Genomic DNA, 21,153 nt, shown 5'->3' on the forward strand with positions numbered 1-21,153 from the left:
TGATAGAGGAGAGTGAAAAAGTTGGTTTAAAGCTCAGCATTCAGAAAACGAAGATCATGGCATCTGGTCCCATCACTTCATGGGAAATAGATGGGGAAACAGTGGCTGACTTTACTTTGGGGGGCTCCAAAATGAGTGCAGATAGTGATTGCAGCCATGAAATTAAAGGATAATTGCTCCTTGGAAGAAAAGTTATGACTAACCTAGACAGCATATTCAAAAGCAGAGACATTACTTTGCCAACAAAGGCCCGTCCAGTCAGGCCTATGGTTTTTCCAGTGGTCATGTATGGATGTGAGAGTTGGACCATAAAGAAAGCTGAGTGCCAAGGTATTGATGCTTTTGAACTGTGGTGTTGGAGAAGACTCTTGAGAGTCCCTTGGACTGCAAGGAGATCCAACCAGTCCATCCTAAAGGAGATCAGTCCTGGGTATTCATTGGAAGGACTGATGTTGAAGCTGAAACTCCAATACTTTGGCCACCTGATGCGAAGAGCTGACTCATTTGAAAAGACCCTGATGCTAGGAAAGATTGAGGGCAGGAGGAGAAGGGGGTGACAGAGAATAAGATGGCTGGATGGCATCACTGACTCAATGGACATGAGTGATGAACAGGGAGGCCTGGCGTACTGCAGTCCATGGGTCACAAAGAGTCAGACACGACTGAGTGACTAAACGGAACAGAACTGAACTGAACTGAACTTTGTTTACATGGTTTTTCAGGCATAGAGAGATAATCTAAATGATAGAGTCAGAGAAGACTGAAATCAAGGATTACCAAGTCCAGAGAGACGAGGAATGAAGCTTGAGCTATGCCTCAGAGAATGGGTAGGTAGTTGTAGAGATAGTTTACACAATTGTAGAGACCCAGGGATGAAATGTGAGATCTTAGGACCAGAATAAGTAAAAGATCTGACTACAAGGAACAGTGAGATGCCTAGGGAGAGTTTGGGATGGTGTCTAAGTGAGGTGATGAGTAGACACTGAGATTCTGGATCTGATGCTACAGGAAAGTCAGAGCCACACAAGGGATTAGAAAGATGAAATAAAACATTTAAAATATTTCATTTGGTTAACTGAGTAAGCAAGCAACCAAGAATAAGAAGTCCAAGAATGAGAATCCTATCAAAAGTATGAAAACCTTAAAGTCTTTGGGTGGGCTAGAAAGGGAAGGATAGAGAGGCTGCAGGAGGAAATAGAGAAATGTGTTAGTTAACTAACTATTAAAGGAACTGCTGAGATTTGAGCAGAGTTGTTACTGGCGGAAGTGGTACCATTTAGGAAGATAGTAAGATAGATAGTGAGCTCCTTTTTAAATTAAATAAATTTTAGGTGACATATGCTTGTTGAAATATGGATATGCTGAAGACAAAAGATTGTTTTTCTTATCCTGCTCAGCATGTATTAAGAGTTTAAAGCTACAAGTATAAGAAGTACTTAGATGATATTTATTTTTAAAAACTTATTTGAAGATTTTTGTTTGAATTGTGACATTCTGTCATTATGTGTATAACATAATTTGCATCATTTAAAGGAATTTCATTTTGCATAAAAACTGAGTAGCTTGTAAACGAGTATGCCACTAAGGAATCAGACATTTAATTCCATATCTTATCAGATTGAGCTTCTTCCATACTCTTCATATGAGATAATTTCCAGAGGCATCACAATTTACACGTACATTCAAGATTCTAAGGTTGCATTCTAACTATTTCACTTTTGACCATGAAAGAGTAACAGTTAAGTGCTGGATTTAACTGTCTCAAATAAACAATTCACTAAATAATTTATGTGAAAGTCTCTCAGTTGTGTCTGACTCTTTGCGACCTGCCAAGTTCCTCAGTCCATGAAATTTTCCTGGCAAGAATACTGGAGTGGGTAGCTGTTCCTTTCTCCAGGGGATCTTCCCAACCCAGGGATCAAACCCAGGTCTCCCACATTGCAGGAACCATCTGAGCCACCAGGGAAGCCCAAATAATTTATGACATGTCTTAACTGTCTAGACAAAAAACTGTTGCAATGCCAGTTTTTGGATTATAGATTGTTTTCTTGTAATACTTCTTAGGACATGACTTTTAACAATTATGTCTCAACAAAAATCAGATAAGATAGAAATTGGACTGCGAAGAGATTATGGTGATAACAGACTGTCAGACTCGATACAGTGGTAGAACTCTACGTAAAGTTCTCTTAAGAAGCAGCCTGTCCTCTTGCCAGCATGCTGATGTTATATATTACTAGTAGTCTAAATTTGTACTACATACGTCCTTTGATTTATTGTTTTTGGCTGCACTGCAATTAGCTTAATAATGCTAAAGAATATAAATTATTATCATACAAAAATGTAAATGAGAATCTAAAACTTGTCACTGTATGTTAGGAAAACTTTCCAATAATTTCATGTCTAGACAACACATATCATAAATTGTTTGGTTAAGCAGGCATAAATCTCACAGTGATGTAAAGAGTAAAATGCCATATGAAAAAAAAAGCAACTTGACAAATCTTTTCCATTATTAACATTAAGGAATAGACGTGTGTGCGTGCTCAGTTGTGTCCGACTCTTTGCAACCCCACAGACTGAAGCCCACCAGGCTCCTCTGTCCAAGGTATTTCCCAGGCAAGGAATTCCTTCTCCAGGAAGGAATGGATGACTTATCCTAATATATCTGGAACTAAAGTTTAAAGCACAAAGCCATTAAGCCACTGCTTTAAAACTGTCCAATTAGAACAATTTAATCTGACCTTACACAAGTGCTTAAGAATATACACATTAGAATGTGATTTAGACCCATGTACATTTGGACCAAACAGTATCTGGCCAATACTAAGCTCTGGTGCACGGATGCTCTTCCTGATGACAACTTTTAATGAGGTGTAACTCTGATTCTTTTAAAAGGCTGGCCCTTCCATTTGTAAATTTAGCAAAACATTTTAGTTGATGCAAACAGTTTAGTTTATACTCATTCTTGGATCGATTATTTTCATTTGCTTATTATTTGAGAAAAATAGCCGATTTACCTCACTTCAGTGTCAAATGCTGCTCCTTTGAGTCTGGGAGCTTCTGTTCACTTTACCCACCTTGTTGCTTGAGATGGCTGAGCGTCCCGTCGTGATGCCCTCCCCAGGCTGTGGCGATTGTACTTGCCCATTTACCATCATAACTGGACAGGGTGGTATGAAGAATAATTCTGCTGATAATTTTGTGGATTATGCAGCCACAATACATCTTCTTCCCTGCTCCCGTTGTGTAAAAGCAGCCCTACTTTAGGGTCACTATTTTAATGTCAATTACTCTGCCAGCCTGGAGTCTCCTTTAACGACCAACATTCTTGAAGTATGTAATGACCAAGCATCATGAAGTATCAAGACCCATGAGATCTGCAACTTATTTTGAAAGAATTCAGGAAAACAAAATTTTTTTTTTCTATTTTCTCTTCTGTAAAGTTGTGGTTGTTACTCTTTCTACATCACACACATACACACATACACATACACAACTGTACATGTATATACAGTATACATGTATATACAACTGTATATATACACATGTGTGTGTGTGTGTGATGTAGAGAGAGAAACCCATCTTGAACAACATGGGTTTGAACTGAATGGGTCCACTTATACATTAATTTTTCTGAATAATACATATTGGTAAAATTTTTGAGATTTCCAATAATTTGAAAAAACTCACAAACCTCATAGCCTAGAAACATAAATTAATAAAAAGTTATGTATGCCATGAAAACATAAACCATATGTCGACACTAGTCTATCATTTGTTACCATAAAATATACACAAATCTATTACAAAACTTAAAATTTATCAAACTTATGCACACAAACATTTACACACTGTATATAAAGTGTTTTACAATAGAGACATGCAAATGAATGCAAAGGTGCAATATTAAATGATAACTTCATAAAATTAACTAGTATATACTGTGCTACTCTAATAATTTCATAGCCACCTCCTGTTGCTATTGCTATGAGCTTGTCTTGTAAGCATGTGCTTAAAACACCATGTGATGCTAATCAACCAAGTGAGAAGCTCATCTCCAGTAAATTATGTGTGGCATTAAAAAATGATTTCTCACAGTTTTCACAAATTTTTCATAGTACTTAGTGCAACACCATAAGCCTTAAGTAACCCTGTGGGATCCGTACGAAATGACGCTAGTGATGCTGGATGTGCTCCTAAGAAGCAGAAAAAGTCGGGACGTGACAAGCAAAGGTTGAACTGCTTGATGTGTACAGTAGATCGAGGTCTGCAACTGTGAAATATCTTTTTTATCTATATTGAAAATGTAGTTTTTATGTGAGTGCAGGATTACTAAAAGAATGGCATACCTATAGACTAAAATATGATTCAAGAAAAAGTGAAGTCATCTGACAACTGAAAGCAAAAGGAAGGTGAAGGATCTAAAGCTAGAGAATTTAACACCAGCAAAGGATGGTTTTATAGTTTTAGAAAGAAGTTTGGCTTAAAAAATGTCAAGGTAAAAGGAGAACAGTTCCCAGATGTCATTAAAAAAGTCATTGAGGAAAAAAGATATCTGCCTGAATAGGTTTTTAAGGAAGACGAATATGTCCTATCTGGGGGAGAGGGTGGGGAGGAAGGTCACAAAAGACATTTATTAAGAAGGAGTGAGCACCAGGATTTAGGGAAGACAGAGTCTGTGTTTGGTGCAACTGCGGTTGGCTGTCTGATCAGGACTCCCCTGATCTATACAGCTGCTAATCCCCAAGTCTTGCAGGGAAAAGAAAAGCACTAGCTGCCGTTTTCTGGTTGCAGGGAGGAGGCCTGGACAATGGGTACCCATTTTCTGAATTGGTCCCATCAGTGCTTTGCCCCTGAAGTCAGGAAGTACTTTGCCAGTCAGGGGACTGCTTTTTGAAGTTTTTTTTTTATTATTTTGGATAATGCCACTGGTCATCCAGAACACTATGAGTTCAACACTGAAGGCCCTGAAGCGGTCTTCTGGCTCCCAAACACAATATCTCTAATTCTGGCCTCTAGATCAAGGGGTCATAAAGTGCTTTAAGGCTTGGCACTCATGGTCCTCTATGGAAAGACTGTTAATGTATGGAAGAGAACTCTGATAGAACACTGTGAAAGTCCGGAAGGATCATACCACTGAACACATTATATTTGTTACCAAAAAAGCTGTGAAAGCCAGCAAACTCCCAACAACAAAATTATACTCAAGAAAACTGTCCAGATGTTGTGCATAATTTCACACAACTTACAACAGAGCTGTCAAGGGAATTATGAAAGAGATTATAGATATGCAGGGGATAACAGTGGGGGACAGGAAGGGCTCAGGACATAAATCATGGAGAAAGTCAAAAGCTAAGAGAGGTCATACCAGAGGACTTGACCAAAGGCGACCTGATGGTCTAGGGCTTCCAAACCAGGGTCAGACGAGGAGGAAGAAGGTGCAGAAGTAACAAGTTGACCAAACAAACTGACACTTGACTGTCTGGTAGAAGGACCAAGACTGCTTTTGGCTTCTTCTACAGCATGGACCCTTTTCTGACATGGGCAGTGATACTAAAGCAATCAGTGGGAGAAGAATGGGTGTGAAACAGAAAGACTTTTAAAGAAATGAAAAAGCAGTAAAGTGCCGAGGTCCAGCCCCGGTGGATCCAGGGAATTCGAAGCGGGGACGGCGTCGGCGAGGATCAGGAAACAACTGCTTAATTAAACGTTAATTAAGGATATAAAGAGTGGTTAAATAAGGATAGCTCAGTGAGAAAATATAGTGGAGAAAAGAGGCTGAATAATTCAGCCAGAAGGTGGGAGAAAGAACAACATGGGGAGACCAAGCTTCGGTGAACAAGGCCTGCACTTTATTTTCCAAAGTAGTTTTTATACCTTAAGTTATGCATAGAGGATAATGGGGGAAGGGGTAGAGTCATGCAGTAAGCCAGGCTTTCTTCCTGCAAACTTATCATATGAAAAGTTTAGTTGATTTGCATCATCTTCTGGCCCCGAGGCCTGTTAACATTTTAAGACCCTTTCTTCAGAAAACTTATTTTTCTCTAAAGGTGATTAGTCAGGCGCCACCCTCCAAAAGCATTAGATAAAGTTGCATTCCTATAGGGCAAAGGTGTGATAGGCTACAACAAGAAACAGAATTAACTCAAGGGTCCAAGTACAAACATTAAAGCTACTACTTACACCAATTATATTAATCAATACACTGCCAAGGACACAGTAAGTAAGGGATATGGAGACTTAGCAGCAAACATTGGCCCAATAAGTGAAAAACCCTTCACCAATACAATTTCTAATCAATCTTTTAACTGCTCAAAGGAATCTGTATTTAGACAGTTTATAACATCTCATGCCTCTCACAGTTGGGAGGCTCTGAACAATCACATGTGGCTGGAAAAACCTATTCAGGCAGGCTAGAGGACTTCCAAAGGAGTTTGTAGGTTGAAACACTATCACACCCAGGAACTTTATTAACTGGAGCTGTAAGTTAACTCTTTTCTCAGAGAGAGGTAGTGGGGGACAGCCCCCCATAAAGTCAGAGGTGTAGGTGAGAGCACAAAGCAGAAAGTAGGCAGACTCTGGTTTTGGGGGTAGATGCTCGAGAATTTCCAGGGGGAACTCTTGAGGCTCGATCCCACCTTTGCATATGCAGAGCCTCCTTCCTCATGACCATTGCCACGGGCGGAGTCCTCACGCTGGTTCCGGCATCTCCCCCTTTTTTATTTCTTAAAACAGCCAGATGCAGCTCAGTTGCGAGCTTCTGAATGTTCTGCTGAAGAATCCTGACAATATAGGAAGAATGATTATGAGATTAGACAGAATATTTTTTCCAGAAATAAAGTTAGAGAAGGTGTGAAAAAAGTCGTTAGCTGCTCGAGCGGCGGTAAAATCCAGAGAGTGCTCCAGGGTCTGTATTTGATTATGAAGTTTCCCTAAGTCCAGGCCAATGTCAGAGCTGTTCCAAACACCTGAGATATGATTTTTGATTTTTTCCCATTCATAGTCTGTCTCGTTTACCTTTAAAGATGTCACGCATATCCACCGGTAATCAGTGTGGCAAGACAGAGCCATTTTCACTTTTAAAGCCTGTAACTCAGTCCCAATATGCATTATTGCCTCTTCCAAGGCATCTACCCTCATCTCCAACTTTCTATCTATAGCTTCCTGTGTTGCTAGAGTTAGAGAAACATTTTTAGACATGGTATCAACATATTGGGCAGTGTGCACTTGTTGAGTCAATGATATTGCTGCCGCAGTAACAGAAGCAATTGCTGCTATTAAAGCTGCTATTCCCAGGATAAGCAAGCCCACAAACCGTCGCGATCCCATTAAATCCTGAAGTTGTTGTAATACAGCAAGACTATAGTTATATCAATAAGTGGTTACATCATAAGATAAGGTGGACGTTGTAACACTACAAAGGAGCAAACATTATATTGAGGGTTTAAACAAGATGAGAGCATACATTGTTCACAAGATACTACATTGGGTCCACCAGTGAAAGTCATATGTACATTAAGTTTTCCAGAATCGTTGGTAAAGAGAAAAACATAAGGAGAGGGTAGACAAGCCAAAACAGAATACGTAGAATTATTTTCTGGTTGGAGTTCACACTGCAGCAGCCCCGTCGGTCTCGCCGGGATCTCGATGTTTATCTTGCCTCCGCTTCCTGCAGGCACCGCCCCCGCTCCCTCGCTGAACCGGCCTCCGGCTCAGCAGCGGCCAACCGAGCGCAAACGGACGCTGGCGGGGCTATCTGCTGCGAGCGCTGTGCGCTGGGCCCCGCAGCCAGGCTGGTCCAGCCAGCGGCTCCCGATGCGCGGCTGTTCTGTGCAGAGGAGTGCCCCTCCTCTTTTGTGATCGAAGCAATGGGGGAACCGGATGTCTGGGGGACTGCAACATGGCGAATCAGCCTGTCCCGGATCTAAATTGGAGAACCTGCATCCTGTGGAAAAATACACGCACATCCTCGACCGCTAGTTAATAATGGGTCAGGACCATTCCATTGTCCTGAGAGGTGGTCCTTCCATTTGACTAATGGTTTTGCATTCAATTGCTCCCAGCACCAATGGCGAAGCATTGCAGTAGTTCCGCTGAATCAGTATTTAAAATATTTATTAGGAAAAGAGCATGTTGCAAGATTTGATAGGGAGAACTATACTTAAACTCCCCTTCTTTTAATTTTTGAATTTGGATATTTAATGTTTGATGTGCTCTTTCCACAATGGCTTGTCCCTGTGGATTATAAGGGATGCCTGTATTATGTTTAATTCGAAACTTTATACAAAATTCCTGAAAAGATTTAGAAGTGTAAGCAGGAGCATTGTCAGTTTTCAGAGCTTTTGGCAGGCCCAAATATGAAAAACAAGTAAAGAGATGTTGTATCACATCTTTAACTGCCTCTCCGGTACGAGCAGTTGCAATAATAACATGAGAAAAGGTATCTACAGTTACATGAACAAAGGACAGTTTTCCAAATGAAGAGACATGAGTTACATCCATCTGCCAGAGTGCACTGGGCTTAAGATGGCGAGGATTAACCCCCATAGGTAGACTATTATAAACAGTGGGGCAGTGTAAGCAAGAACGCACAATCTCTGGAGCAGTCTCTCTGGGAATTTGGAATTGCTATCTTAAGGCAGTAGTGTATTGATGATGAAGTGAGTGAGAGGCTCGGGCCTCCTCAATCACAGTGGCCACTGTATTTCTGGTTAACAAGTCAGCCAAATCATTAAAGGCATTTAAAGGGCCGGGCAATCCGGAATGAGCCCGAATGTGTCCAATGAAAAATATTTTATTTCTTTTCCAAATTTGTTGCTGTAATTCAGTTAACAAATGAAATATGGTAGTTTTATTTTCAGGCAAAACCGCAGTTTCAATGTGTGGAAACAACCTGACAATATACTGAGAATCAGAATAAAGGTTAAATTCCTCATCTGCAAACATAGCAAAAGCCTCTATGACTGTTGTTATTTCAGCTCTTTGAGCTGAAGTTTCCTGTGTTTCTAAAACCTTTTGGTGATTTTTAGTAACTATGGAGGCTTTACTGTTTGCTGACCTGTCAGTAAAAATTATTTGAGCATATGGAACAGGAGACTGTTTACATCTGACAGGAAAATTAACTGGATGTCTGGATATAAAATTCAGCAAAACATGTGAAGGTAAATGATGCAAAAATTTGACCAAAATAGTTTCCTATAGCAATCTGCCAATCCTCATCAAGCATTAGAAGAGCATCAAGTTGTTCCTTATTATATGGAATTACAATTTCTGATGGCTCTTTACCAAATAATTCAAATAATTTCCTTTAATATCAAAGTAGCTATCAATCCTGGATAAGAAGCCGCTACTTTTTTAGTTTGAGTGGGAAGATGGACCCACTCTAGGGGGCCGATTTGCCATAAAACCAATTTTTTGTCTAGCTACCCCAATTACACCTATGGGGGTTTTATGGCAAAGGAATTGTCAAACATTTGTCAATTTAATTTTTTAAATTTTTAAAATTTACATTTTAACAACATAAATTTAGGGTTATGTTAATTTAGGTCTAATGTTTAGTTTAGGCCTCTGTATAAATTTAAATAATAAATGTATAACCTCCTTATCTCATTTTGGTATACAGATATACCTAAATGCAAAATGTATTTATATATGTATTTATACATGGCAACAAGTATAAACTTATTGACATATAATATATATAAATCAATATACTTGAATTAATCTTTATAATTAATATATTAATTAATATATATTACAGCAATACAACACGTACACGGCTAATACCAACCAACACAAACCAATGCACTGCAATAATACATGTCACACATATATAATTATACAGTATATAGAACATATATCATCACAACATCAATCCATACCAATTAATATCAGCCACACACACATTATATTACTGCAATATATATTTAATTATACAGTTATATATAATATGCATATATAGTATATATATTAATTTATATACAAATTAAGTATAGATCCATAAATAGAATTAGGTATACCTTTATTATATTTTATTTATACCCATACCTAATTAGGCAAACTGTAATTAGGCAAATATATTTATATTATGTATTTATAACAATATATAAAGTATTGTTAATTGTACCACCTGTTGATAACTAAGAAATTGAGAAAACCCTTCTCTGAGTATCTCCTATTTGAGACAGCACGTCCCTCCCCCATAGGGTAAAGGGGAGCATAGGAACTACATAGGGTTGGGAAAGTTCCACAGGTATCCCCAAACTGCCAATCTAACATTTTTGAACTTTTAACCACTGTGGGGGCTTGAGGGCAAATGAAACAAAATTTGACCCCTGAAATCTATCAGGGCAACTTGCCAATCATCACTATTTTGTAAAAGACTTGCAGGTGATCCTTATTGAATGGAATTACTATATTTGCTACTTCTTTTCTAAAAAGTTCCACACTTCTTTTTTCCTCCTTTTATAATTAATTCTGCCACCGAGCTGGGATAAGATAAAACTGTTTTTCTTGGGGTCACTGGTTGATGGAACCAGTGGGCCTTTTTGTCACACGCACCCTGTAGGTGCACGTTTTGTGGCAAGAATAATTTAATCTCATCTTTTGGTAATATTAATCCTAACTAACTGATCATTTAAAGTCTCATCTACTTAAACAAGAGCCGACTCTGTCTCATTAGTCAACTTTCTCTTAGAACTGGAATTAGGATCGCTTTTTAAGCATTCAAACAAAGGCTTTGAATATGCAGTAGTCAGTTTTAGATGTGGGCGTATCCAATTAATGTCCCCTAATAATTTTTGGAAATCATTTAAAGTTAGTAAACAATCTCTCCGCAGCTTCAAAGGGGCATTATCAGTTTTCAAAACTTTTGGCAGACCTAAATATGAGAAGCAAGTAAACAGGTGCTGCACAACATCTTTATAAGCTTCTCTAGTTATTGTTTTGAACCTAAATCTGGTCTATAGCTTTTTAGATGACAAGCAACCATCTAATCTTTGCTCGAATACTTCCAGCAATGGGGAACTCACTACTCTCCAAGGTTTTAAACTCTCCCTCACCTTTTTCTCTATGGAATGAGGTTCATGACATTGTACAGGAGACAGGGATCAAGACCATTCCCATAGAAAAGAAATGCAAAAAAGCAAAATGGCTGTCTGGGGAGGCCTTATAAATAGCTGTGAAAAGAAGAGAAGCAAAAACCAAAGGAGAAAAGGAAAGATATAAACATCTGAATGCAGAGTTCCAAAGAATAGCAAGAAGAGATAAGAAAGCCTTCTTCAGCGATCAATGCAAAGAAATAGAGGAAAACAACAGAATGGGAAAGACTAGGGATCTCTTCAAGAAAATTAGAGATACCAAAGGAACATTTCATGCAAAGATGAGCTCGATAAAGGACAGAAATGGTATGGACTGTTGGGGGCCGGCATGAGGCACTCCGCCCATGGCAAAGGTCATGAGGAAGGAGGCTTGACATACGCAAAGGCGGGATCGAGCCTCAGGAGTCCCCCTGGAAATCCTCGAGCATCTACCCCCATAACCAGAGCCTGCCTACCTTACTACTTTGTGCTCTCACCTACACCTCTGACTTTACGGGGGGCTGTCCCCCACCACCCCTTTCGGAGAAGGAGTTAACCTAGAGCTCCAGTTGATAAAAACCCCTGGGCGTGACAAGAGTGTTTTAACCTACAAACTCCTCTGAAGGTTCTCTAGCCTGCCTGACAGGCTTGTCCGGCCACATGTGATTGCTCACAGCCTCCCAACCATGAGAGGCACAAGATGCTTTAAACCTTCTAAAAACAGGTTCCTTAGAAAAGTTAGAAAATTATTAGTATAAGTATAATGGGCTGATTAGAAATCATATTGGTGAAGGGTTTTTCATTTGTTGAGCTGATGTTTACTGCTAAGTCTCCACATCCCCTGCCCTTATACACATTAATGAATATATAGAAGAAATAAGTATTAACGTTTGATATAAATCACGTTAGACCTTAGGCTAAGTAAATTCTTTCCTTAACTAAAACCCACTACACCCTCACCCTATAGGAATGTAACTTTATTTGGGTGGCGTCTGTTTTAAGAATAATCACCCCTGGAGAAATAAGTGTCCTGGTTGACTGACCGCTGTCACAAGGAGAGGGTCGTAAATTGTCAGCAGGCCCCCTGGCCAGAAGATGATGTAACACCCCTAAGACCTCTGTATACATTTGTATGAAGCACCTGACTTTGATAAAAGTCAGGACTGCTGACCCCGCATGACTTTTGCATAACATCTCAGTGTATAAAAGTAGACCATGGAAAATAAAGAATTGGGATCAGTTCCTCGAAAGACTGGTCTCCCCATGTCTCTCTCTCTCTCTCACTCTGGTTGAGTCTCCATCTGGAGCGCGGAACCCACCATGCTTACTAATTATGCCTGGGCTTCTAAGATCCGACTGGGGAGGCCTCAGTGTCTCCTCTCCTTCGGGAGAACGGAAGGACGCCTGCGGCCTACGTAAGTGGTGCAAGCTTCTTGTCTTGAAGTTTTATTGGTCCCCCGCGTAAACCAAGCTACTCAGCCTCTTTTCTCCACTGAATTTTCCTACTGAGCTATCCTTATTCTATTCCTTAATTAACGTTTAATTAAGCAGTTGTTCCCTGACCCTCGCCTATGCCGTCTCTCCTTCGAATACCCTGGATCAGCTGGGGCTGGACCCCGGCAATGGACCTAACAGAAGCAGAAGATATTAAGAAGAGATGGCAAGAATACACAGAAGAACTGTACAAAAAAGATCTTCACGACCCAGATAATCACGATGGTGTGATCACTGACCTAGAGCCAGACATCCTGGAATGTGAAGTCAAGTGGGCCTTAGAAAGCATCACTACGAACAAAGCTAGTAGAGGTGATGGAATTCCAGTTGAGCTATTCCAAATCCTGAAAGATGATGCTGTGAAAGTGTTGCACTCAATATGCCAGCAAACTTGGAAAACTCAGCAGTGGCCACAGGACTGGAAAACGTCACTTTTCATTCCAATCCCAAAGAAAGGCAATGCCAAAGAATGCTCAACTACTGCACAATTGCACTCATCTCACACGCTAGTAAAGTAATGCTCAAAATTCTCCAAGCCAGGCTTCAGCAATATGTAAACCGTGGACTTCCTGATGTTCAAGCTGGTTTTAGAAAAGGCAGAGGAACCAGAGATCAAATTGCCAACATCCGCTGGATCATGGGAAAAGCAAGAGAGTTCCAGAAAAACATCTATTTCTGCTTTATTGACTATGCCTAAGCCTTTGACTGTGTGGATCACAATAAACTGTGGAAAATTCTGAAAGAGATGGGAATACCAGACCACCTGATCTGCCTCTTGAGAAATTTGTATGCAGGTCAGGAAGCAACAGTTAGAACTGGACATGGAACAACAGACTGGTTCCAAATAGGAAAAGGAGTTCGTCAAGGCTGTATATTGTCACCCTCCTTATTTAACTTATATGCAGAGTACATCATGAGAAAGGCTGGGCTGGAAGAAGCACAAACTGGAATCAAGATTGCCGGGAGAAATATCAGTAACCTCAGATATGCAGATGACACCACCCTTGTGGTAGAAAGTGAAGAGGAATTCAAAAGCCTCTTGATAAAAGTGAAAGTGGAGAGTGAAAAAGTTGGCTTAAAGCTCAACATTCAGAAAACGAAGATCATGGCATCGGGTCCCATCACTTCGTGGGGAATAGATGGGGAAACAGTGGAAACAGTGTCAGACTTTATTTTTTTGTGCTCCAAAATCACTACAGATGGTGATTGCAGCCATGAAATTAAAAGACGCTTACTCCTTGGAAGGAAAGTTATGACCAACCTAGAGAGCATATTCAAAAGCAGAGACATTACTTTGCCAACAAAGGTCTGTCTAGTCAAGGCTATGGTTTTTCCTGTGGTCATGTATGGATGTGAGAGTTGGACTGTGAAGAAGGCTGAGTGCCAAAGAATTGATGCTTTTGAACTGTGGTGTTGGAGAAGACTCTTGAGAGTCCCTTGGACTGCAAGGAGATCCAACCAGTCCATTCTGAAGGAGATCAGCCCTGGGATTTCTTTGGAAGGAATGATGCTAAAGCTCAAACTCCAGTACTTTGGCCACCTCATGCGAAGAGTTGACTCATTGGAAAAGACTCTGATGCTGGGAGGGATTGGGGGCAGGAGGAGAAGGGGACGACAGAGGATGAGATGGCTGGATGGTATCACTGACTCGATGGACGTGAGTCTGAGTGAACTCCGGGAGTTGGTGATGGACAGGGAGGCCTGGCATGCTGTGATTCATGGGGTCGCAAAGAGTCGGACACGACTGAGTGACTGATCTGATCTGATCTGATCACCTTTTTCTCTACAGCATTCCCACCCCACATACCACTTTCTCTAATCCCAGCTCATTTTCAGTAGTATGTGTTGCCCAGGAGCTGGGTCAGTCTTTCCCAGAAATGTTAAGAGACGTCTGTTCCTGTGTCTAATAGCCCTGACATTTTATTTTCTTGAATTAAAAGATCTTTTAAAGGCCTCGGAGCTGTAATTTCCTGCACCCAAACGGCTAGATCACTAGATCTAAAGGCTCTGTGGCTCTTAGCTTGAGAAGTCAAGATTTTTCCTGTCTGATAAGGTAAAAGCAAAAGCTGTGTTACTCTTAGACCTTTATTAATTTGCACAGTTTTGGTAGGGGCGAGATCAAAACTTTAATTTCTGCAATATAATCAGAATCTACTGCACCATGCACCACCGAAATTCCTTGAAAAGAAAGCGAGCTACGCCCTAGCACAAATCCTACAATGCCCTCAGGCAGGGGGCCAGCCACTCCCACTGGAATCGGAGCAACCGACAAGTCAGGGGTTAAAATTGTTGCTAAATCCCCTACCGGCCAGCTTTTTCCTTAGCCTGGGTGAGACCCCTCTGAGGGGGTTTTCTCCAAGGAGCACGCTCTGCATATTGTGCACGCAGTCTTAAAAGCTCCACTGTTCAAAAAACTTTTTATCTTCCTCAGGCTTAGGCAACACTTTGAGAGGCTTTGGGGGCAAAGTGGGGAACTCTTGGGTCCTGGAAGGCGCAAACGGAGGCGGCGGCGATCGGATCGCCTTAAATCAGAAAGTGGTGGATAAGTTGTTTTTTTTTTTTTTAAAGGTTTGCGCAGAGAGGGAGGGAGCTCACCAGGGCGCGTGGTCACAGCGTCTCTTACCGTCTCTCTCTCTCCCTCTCTTCCTGCCTTTCTCACTTTTCTCTCCCCCTTCCTTTTTCGCTACCCTTCTCTTTCCTTCGTTTCTTTCCCTTTACCCTCTTTCTCTCTAACTTTTTCTTCCCTCCTCCCTCTCTTTCTCTCTGTATCTCTTTTTCTAACTTCCTTTCTCTATCTTGCTGCGTTCCCTGATTCCTTCCTTCTCTGTTCCTCTCCTTTTCACTCTTTAGCTCTTTCTCTATCTTTAGATCTTTCTCTATTTTCTTTCCTTTTTTCTTTTTCACTTTCTTTTTCTTTTTCTTTCTCTCTCTCTCTCTCTTTTTTTTTTTGCTTGGGTGAGGCCCCCCCCGCCCCCAGGGGGTTTTCTGCAAGGAGCAGGCTCTGTATATTGCGTATTCTTTAAAAGCTCCTTTGTTTAAAAGAAAACTGTTTTTTATCTTTTTCAGACTTAGGCAATGCTCTGGGAGGCTTTGGATGTAAACTGGGGAATTCCTAGGCCCTGGGAGGTGCAAGCGGAGGTGGGCTAGCTGCCTTAAATCAGAAATTGTTGGATAAATTTTATAGGTTTGTGTAGAGGGGGAGGGGGCTCTCCAGGGCACCTGGCCGCAGCGTCCTGCAAGCCCTCTCACTCCTCGGGAGGTAGAGCACAGTCTCCCTCCTTTTCAATGGCAGAAAACATGATCTGATCAGAAGGTGGAGACCCACTACCATCCACCGCTATAGCCTCTCCCATAGGCTATCCAACAGCCTCATGACAGGGGTCCAGAACATTTTTAATCATATTTGTAGGATAAGTTTTTAGTTGTTGTTGTTTTTACTTTCACCCAAGTATCTAAATTAACAGTACCCTCTTCTGGAAACCAAGGACACTATTCTTGTTCAAATGAAAAAAAATGATTGAATGGTAGATTTTTTAACTTTGATTCCTCTCTTAATAACTGAAAAATTACTCCTATAAAGAGCGGTCTTTCATTTGATTCAGTGTTACCCATGTCAGAAAATTAAGTATAGTAGAAGATATAGTTTTAGTTTTCAAATCAGGTTTTCCTTCAACCTTTTAACTCTAGAAACCGGGTTTTCTCTCTAACCCTTTAACACTTTCAATACTTCCCACTCCTCTCGCCCTGTCTATCCTACAGGGGGGTCCGCGGCACCCTGAGTGGGGTCCTAGCCGTCCCGAAAACTCAACACAGGGGGAACAATAGGGCTGATGACCCAGATTGTTCCGAGGGGGGAGCAACAGGGCTGATGACCCTAATTGCTCTGAGGGACCTACCTTCAAAAAGCCTGTCCTGGCGTCACTTGCCGGGGTCCAGCCCCGGTGGATCCAGGGAATTCGAAGCGGGGACGGTGTAGGCGAGGATCAGGAAACAACTGCTTAATTAAACGTTAATTAAGGATATAAAGAGTGGTTAAATAAGGATAGCTCAGTGAGGAAATTCAGCAGAGAAAAGAGGCTGAAATAAGGATAGCTCAGTGAGGAAATTCAGTGGAGAAAAGAGGCTGAATAATTCAGCCAGAAGGTGAGAGAAAGAACGACATGGGGAGACCAAGCTTCGGTGAACAAGGCCTGCACTTTATTTTCCAAAGTAGTTTTTATACCTTAAGTTATGCATAGAGGATAATGGGGGAAGGGGTAGAGTCATGCAGTAAGCCAGGCTTTCTTCCTGCAAACTTATCGTATGCAAAAATTTAGTTGATTTGCATCATCTTCTGGCCCAGAGGCCTGTTAACATTTTAAGACCCTTTCTTCAGAAAACTTATTTTTCTCTAAAGGTGATTAGTCAGGCGCCACCCTCCAAAAGCATTAGATAAAGTTGCATTCCTATAGGGCAAAGGTGTGGTGGGCTGCAACAAGAAAAAGAATTAACTCAAGGGTCCAAGGTTACAAACATTAAAGCTACTTCTTACACCAATTATATTAATCAATACACTGCCAGGGACACAGCAGATAAGGGATATGGAGACTTAGCAGCAAACATTGGCCCAACAAGTGAAAAACCCTTCACCAATACAATTTCTAATCAATTTTTTAACTGCTCAAAGGAATCTGTATTTAGACAGTTTAGAACATCTCATGCCTCTCACAGTTGGGAGGCTCTGAACAATCACATGTGGCCGGAAAAACCTATTCAGGCAGGCTAGAGGACTTCCAAAGGAGTTTGTAGGTTGAAGCACTGTCACACCCAGGAATTATTAACTGGAGCTGTAAGCTAACTCTTTTTTCAGAGAGAGGTAGTGGGGGACAGCCCCCCGTAAAGTCAGAGGTGTAGGTAAGAGCACAAAGCAGAAAGTAGGCAGATTCTGGTTTCGGGGGTAGATGCTCGAGAATTTCCAGGGGGAACTCTTGAGGCTCGATCCCACCTTTGCATATGCAGAGCCTCCTTCCTCATGACCGTTGCCACGGGCGGAGTCCTCACGCTGGTCCCGGCAGTAAAGTCACACAGAAATTATGATGTGTTTCCATAAAGCTACACCACCCTTATGGCAGAAAGTGAAGAAGAACTAAAGAGCCTCCTGATGAAAGTGAAAGAGGAGAGTGAAAAAGTTGGCTTAAAGCTCAACATTCAGAAAGCTAAGATCATGGCATCTGTCCCATTACTTCATGGCAAACAGATGGGGAAACAATGGAAACAGTGACAGACTTTATTTTCTTGGGCTCTTAAATCACTGCAGATGGTGATTGCAGCCATGAAATTGAAAAATGCTTGCTCCTTTGAAGGAAAGTTATGGCCAACCTAGATAGCATATTAAAAAGCAGAGACATTATTTTGCCAACAAAGGTCCATCTAGTCAAAGGTATAGTTTTTTCCAGTAGTGTATGGATGTGAGAGTTGGACTGTGAAGAAGGCTGAGCACCGAAGAATTGATGCTTTTGAACTGTGGTGTTGGAGAAGACTCTTGAGAGTCCCTTGGACTGCAAGGAGATCCAACCAGTCCGTTCTAAAGGAGATCAGCTCTGGGTGTTCGTTGGAAGGACTGATGTTGAAGCTGAAACTCCAATACTTTGGCCACCTGATGTGAAGAACTGACTGATTTGAAAAGACCCTGATTCTGGGAAAGATTGAAGGCCGAAGGAAAAGGGGACAACAGAGGATGAGATGGTTGGATGGCATCACCGACTCAATGGACATGAGTTTGAGTGAACTCCAGGAGTTGGCAATGGACAGAGACACTTGGCGTGCTGCAGTCCACGGGGTTGCAAAGAGTTGGACACGACTGAGTGACTGAACTGAACTGATAACCAAAAATAACTGAAGCATATCCTTTTTATGTAGCTATGTCATCTGAAAATGTATTAAAATATGTAACAGGAGACCTAAGTAAATGGAGAGAGATGTAATGTTTATAAATGAAAAAACTCCATATTTTAATGATAGAAATTTTCAGCAATTTTATCTATCAATATAATTTTAACCAAAAATGTTGTGTGTGTGTGTGTAATATAAGATGATCCTAGAAGGGCAAGATCAAGATGGCAGAATAGAAGGGTGTGGACCTCACCTCCTCCCACAAATACATCAAAAATACATCCACAGGCTCATCCACAGTTGGTAAAGAATCCGCCTGCAATGCAGGAGACCTGGGTTCAGTCCCTAGGTTGGGAAGATCCTCTGGAGGAAGGAATAGCTACCCACTCCAGTAGTCTGGCCTGGATAATTCCATGGACTGTATAGTCCATGGGGTCGCAAAAAGTCGGACACGACTGAGCAACTTTCACTCTCACTCTTCAAGGAACAATCTTCACAGAACACCTGCTGAACGGTGCCAGAAGATCTCATATATCCAAAGTTGCAAGAAAGATCATCATGTAACTGGGAAGGGTGAAAGGAAAAAGGAATCAGGATAGGACCTCCATCTCTGGGAGAACTTGTAAAAGAGGAAAAGTTCCCTCACCCTGGAAGGTCCATTTACTAGCAGAGAGACCAGTCAAGATATCAGAAAAACTAAGTAGACATTTCTCCAAAGAAAACATAAAGATGGGCAGCAGGCACATAAAAACATGCTCAAATGCTTAACCGTACTAATTAGTAGAGAAATGCAAACCAAAACTTCAATGAGGCACCCCCTCACACTGGTTAAAATGGCCATCATAAAAAGTGTACAGATAACAAATGCTGGAAAGGATGTGGAGAAAAGGAACCCTCCTACACTGCTGGTGGGAATATAAATTAGTGTAGCCACTATGGGAAACAGTATGGAGGCTTCTTAAAAAACTAAAGGTTGCCATATAATCAAGGAACCTCAGTCCTGGATATATATCCAAAAACTAAAATTTGAAAAGATAGATGCACTCCTATGTTCATAGTAACACTATTTACCATAGTCAAGATATGGAAGCAACCTAAATGTGCATCACAGATTAACGGGTAAATGGTATGGCATTGTACACGATGGAATACTGCTCGGCCATAGAAAATAACTGCGTGATGCCATGTGTGTCAACACGAACGCCTGTGCCTAGAGGTTATCGTACTAAGCGAAGTCACAAAAAGAAAGATAAATACCATATGACATCATTTTTAAGTACAATCTAAAATATGACACAAAAGAACATATTTATAAAACAGAAACAGACTCAAAGGCATAGAAAACGAACTTAGGGTTACCAAAGGGAAAAGAGGGGGAGGAAGGGTGAATTAGTACATTGGATGGGGGTCCATCTGCCCGTGTAGGGGACGTGAGTTCAGGCCCTGGTCTGGGACGATTCCACAAGCTGTGGAGCAGCCAAAGCCCAAGCTCCTAGAGCCTGTGCTCTGCAACAAGAGGAGCCACCGCCGCAAGGAGAAGCCCATGCGTCACAGCAAAGACTAGCCACCACTCGCCGCAACTAGAGACAGCCCACGCACAGCAGTGAAGATCCATCGCAACCAGAAACAAATAAATGGATAATTAGACACATTGCAAAACAAGATATGGGAAGACTTAAGCATCATGAAGTGGAAACAGTGACAGATCTTATTTTCTTGGGCTCCAAAATCACTGTGGATGGTGACTGCAGCCATGAAATTAAAAGACACTTGCTCCTTGGAAGAAAAGGTATGACCAACCTGCTGCTGCTGCTGCTAAGTCACTTCAGTCATGTCCGATTCTGTGCGACCCCATAGACGGCAGCCCACCAGGCTCTCCCGTCCCTGGGATTCTCAAGGCAATCACATTGGAGTGGGTTGCCATATCCTTCTCCAATGCATGAAAGTGGAAAGTGAAAATTGAAAGTGAAGTCGCTCAGTCGTGTCCGACCCTCAATGACTCCATGGACTAAAGCCTTCCAGGCTCCTCTGTCCATGGGATTTCCAAAGGCAAGAACACTGGAGTGGGTAGCCATTTCCTTCTCTAGGGGATCTTCCGGATCCAGGGATTGAGCCCACATCTCCTACTGAGCTACTCGGGAAGCCTTTTTATTAGGAGACTATCTAAGACCAGATTAAAGCAGAGGAGTCCCCTGATCCTGATCAGCAACCCCACCCTTGAATCACTGCTGTATAGTTCAGTCACTCAGTCGTGTCTGACTCTTAGCAACCCCACGAACCGCAGCACGCCAGGCCTCCCTGTCCATCAGCAACTCTCGGAGTTGACTCAGACTCATGTCCATGGAGTCGGTGATGCCATCCAACCATCTCATCCTCTGTCATCCCCTTCTCCTCCTGCCTTCAATCTTCGCCAGCATCAGGGTCTTTTCATTGCTGCAAAGCTCCCACACCACATTCTCCCAGAAGGGACCAAACAGTTTTGAGTGGCACTGTGTCTCCCCTTTGAAAGCAATTAAACCTATTCATTTCTGCTGCACCCAAAGTTTTTTCCCCTAGATTGGATCAAATTTTCGGCATCACCACTCACTCTTACTCCCAGTCTCGTTTCAGGATTCTGGAATAGCACTGAAGGCCCAAAATGGGGGGCCCAGTGCACCCTCCCGCAGATTTACCCCCCAGTCCTCAGTGGTCAGGCTCAGCAGGCTTA

General features: G+C 41.7%; 1 long non-coding RNA gene across 1 annotated transcript in view; it reads right to left on the reverse strand.

The window, feature by feature from the left end:
- The window catches only part of LOC129642320 (uncharacterized), a 34,075-nt gene extending 13,408 nt beyond the window's left edge, over positions 1 to 20,667 (reverse strand). Inside the window, exons 1-2 of the long non-coding RNA XR_008709623.1 lie at positions 20,247 to 20,667; positions 6,642 to 6,785 (exon numbers count right to left, since the gene is read on the reverse strand). This is a non-coding gene — a long non-coding RNA (uncharacterized LOC129642320). The remainder of the gene's footprint in view (positions 1 to 6,641; positions 6,786 to 20,246) is intronic.
- Positions 20,668 to 21,153: the final 486 nt, after the last annotated feature.

The sequence above is a fragment of the Bubalus kerabau genome, chromosome 1 (assembly GCF_029407905.1).
Source record: "Bubalus kerabau isolate K-KA32 ecotype Philippines breed swamp buffalo chromosome 1, PCC_UOA_SB_1v2, whole genome shotgun sequence".
Taxonomy (NCBI): domain Eukaryota; kingdom Metazoa; phylum Chordata; class Mammalia; order Artiodactyla; family Bovidae; genus Bubalus; species Bubalus kerabau.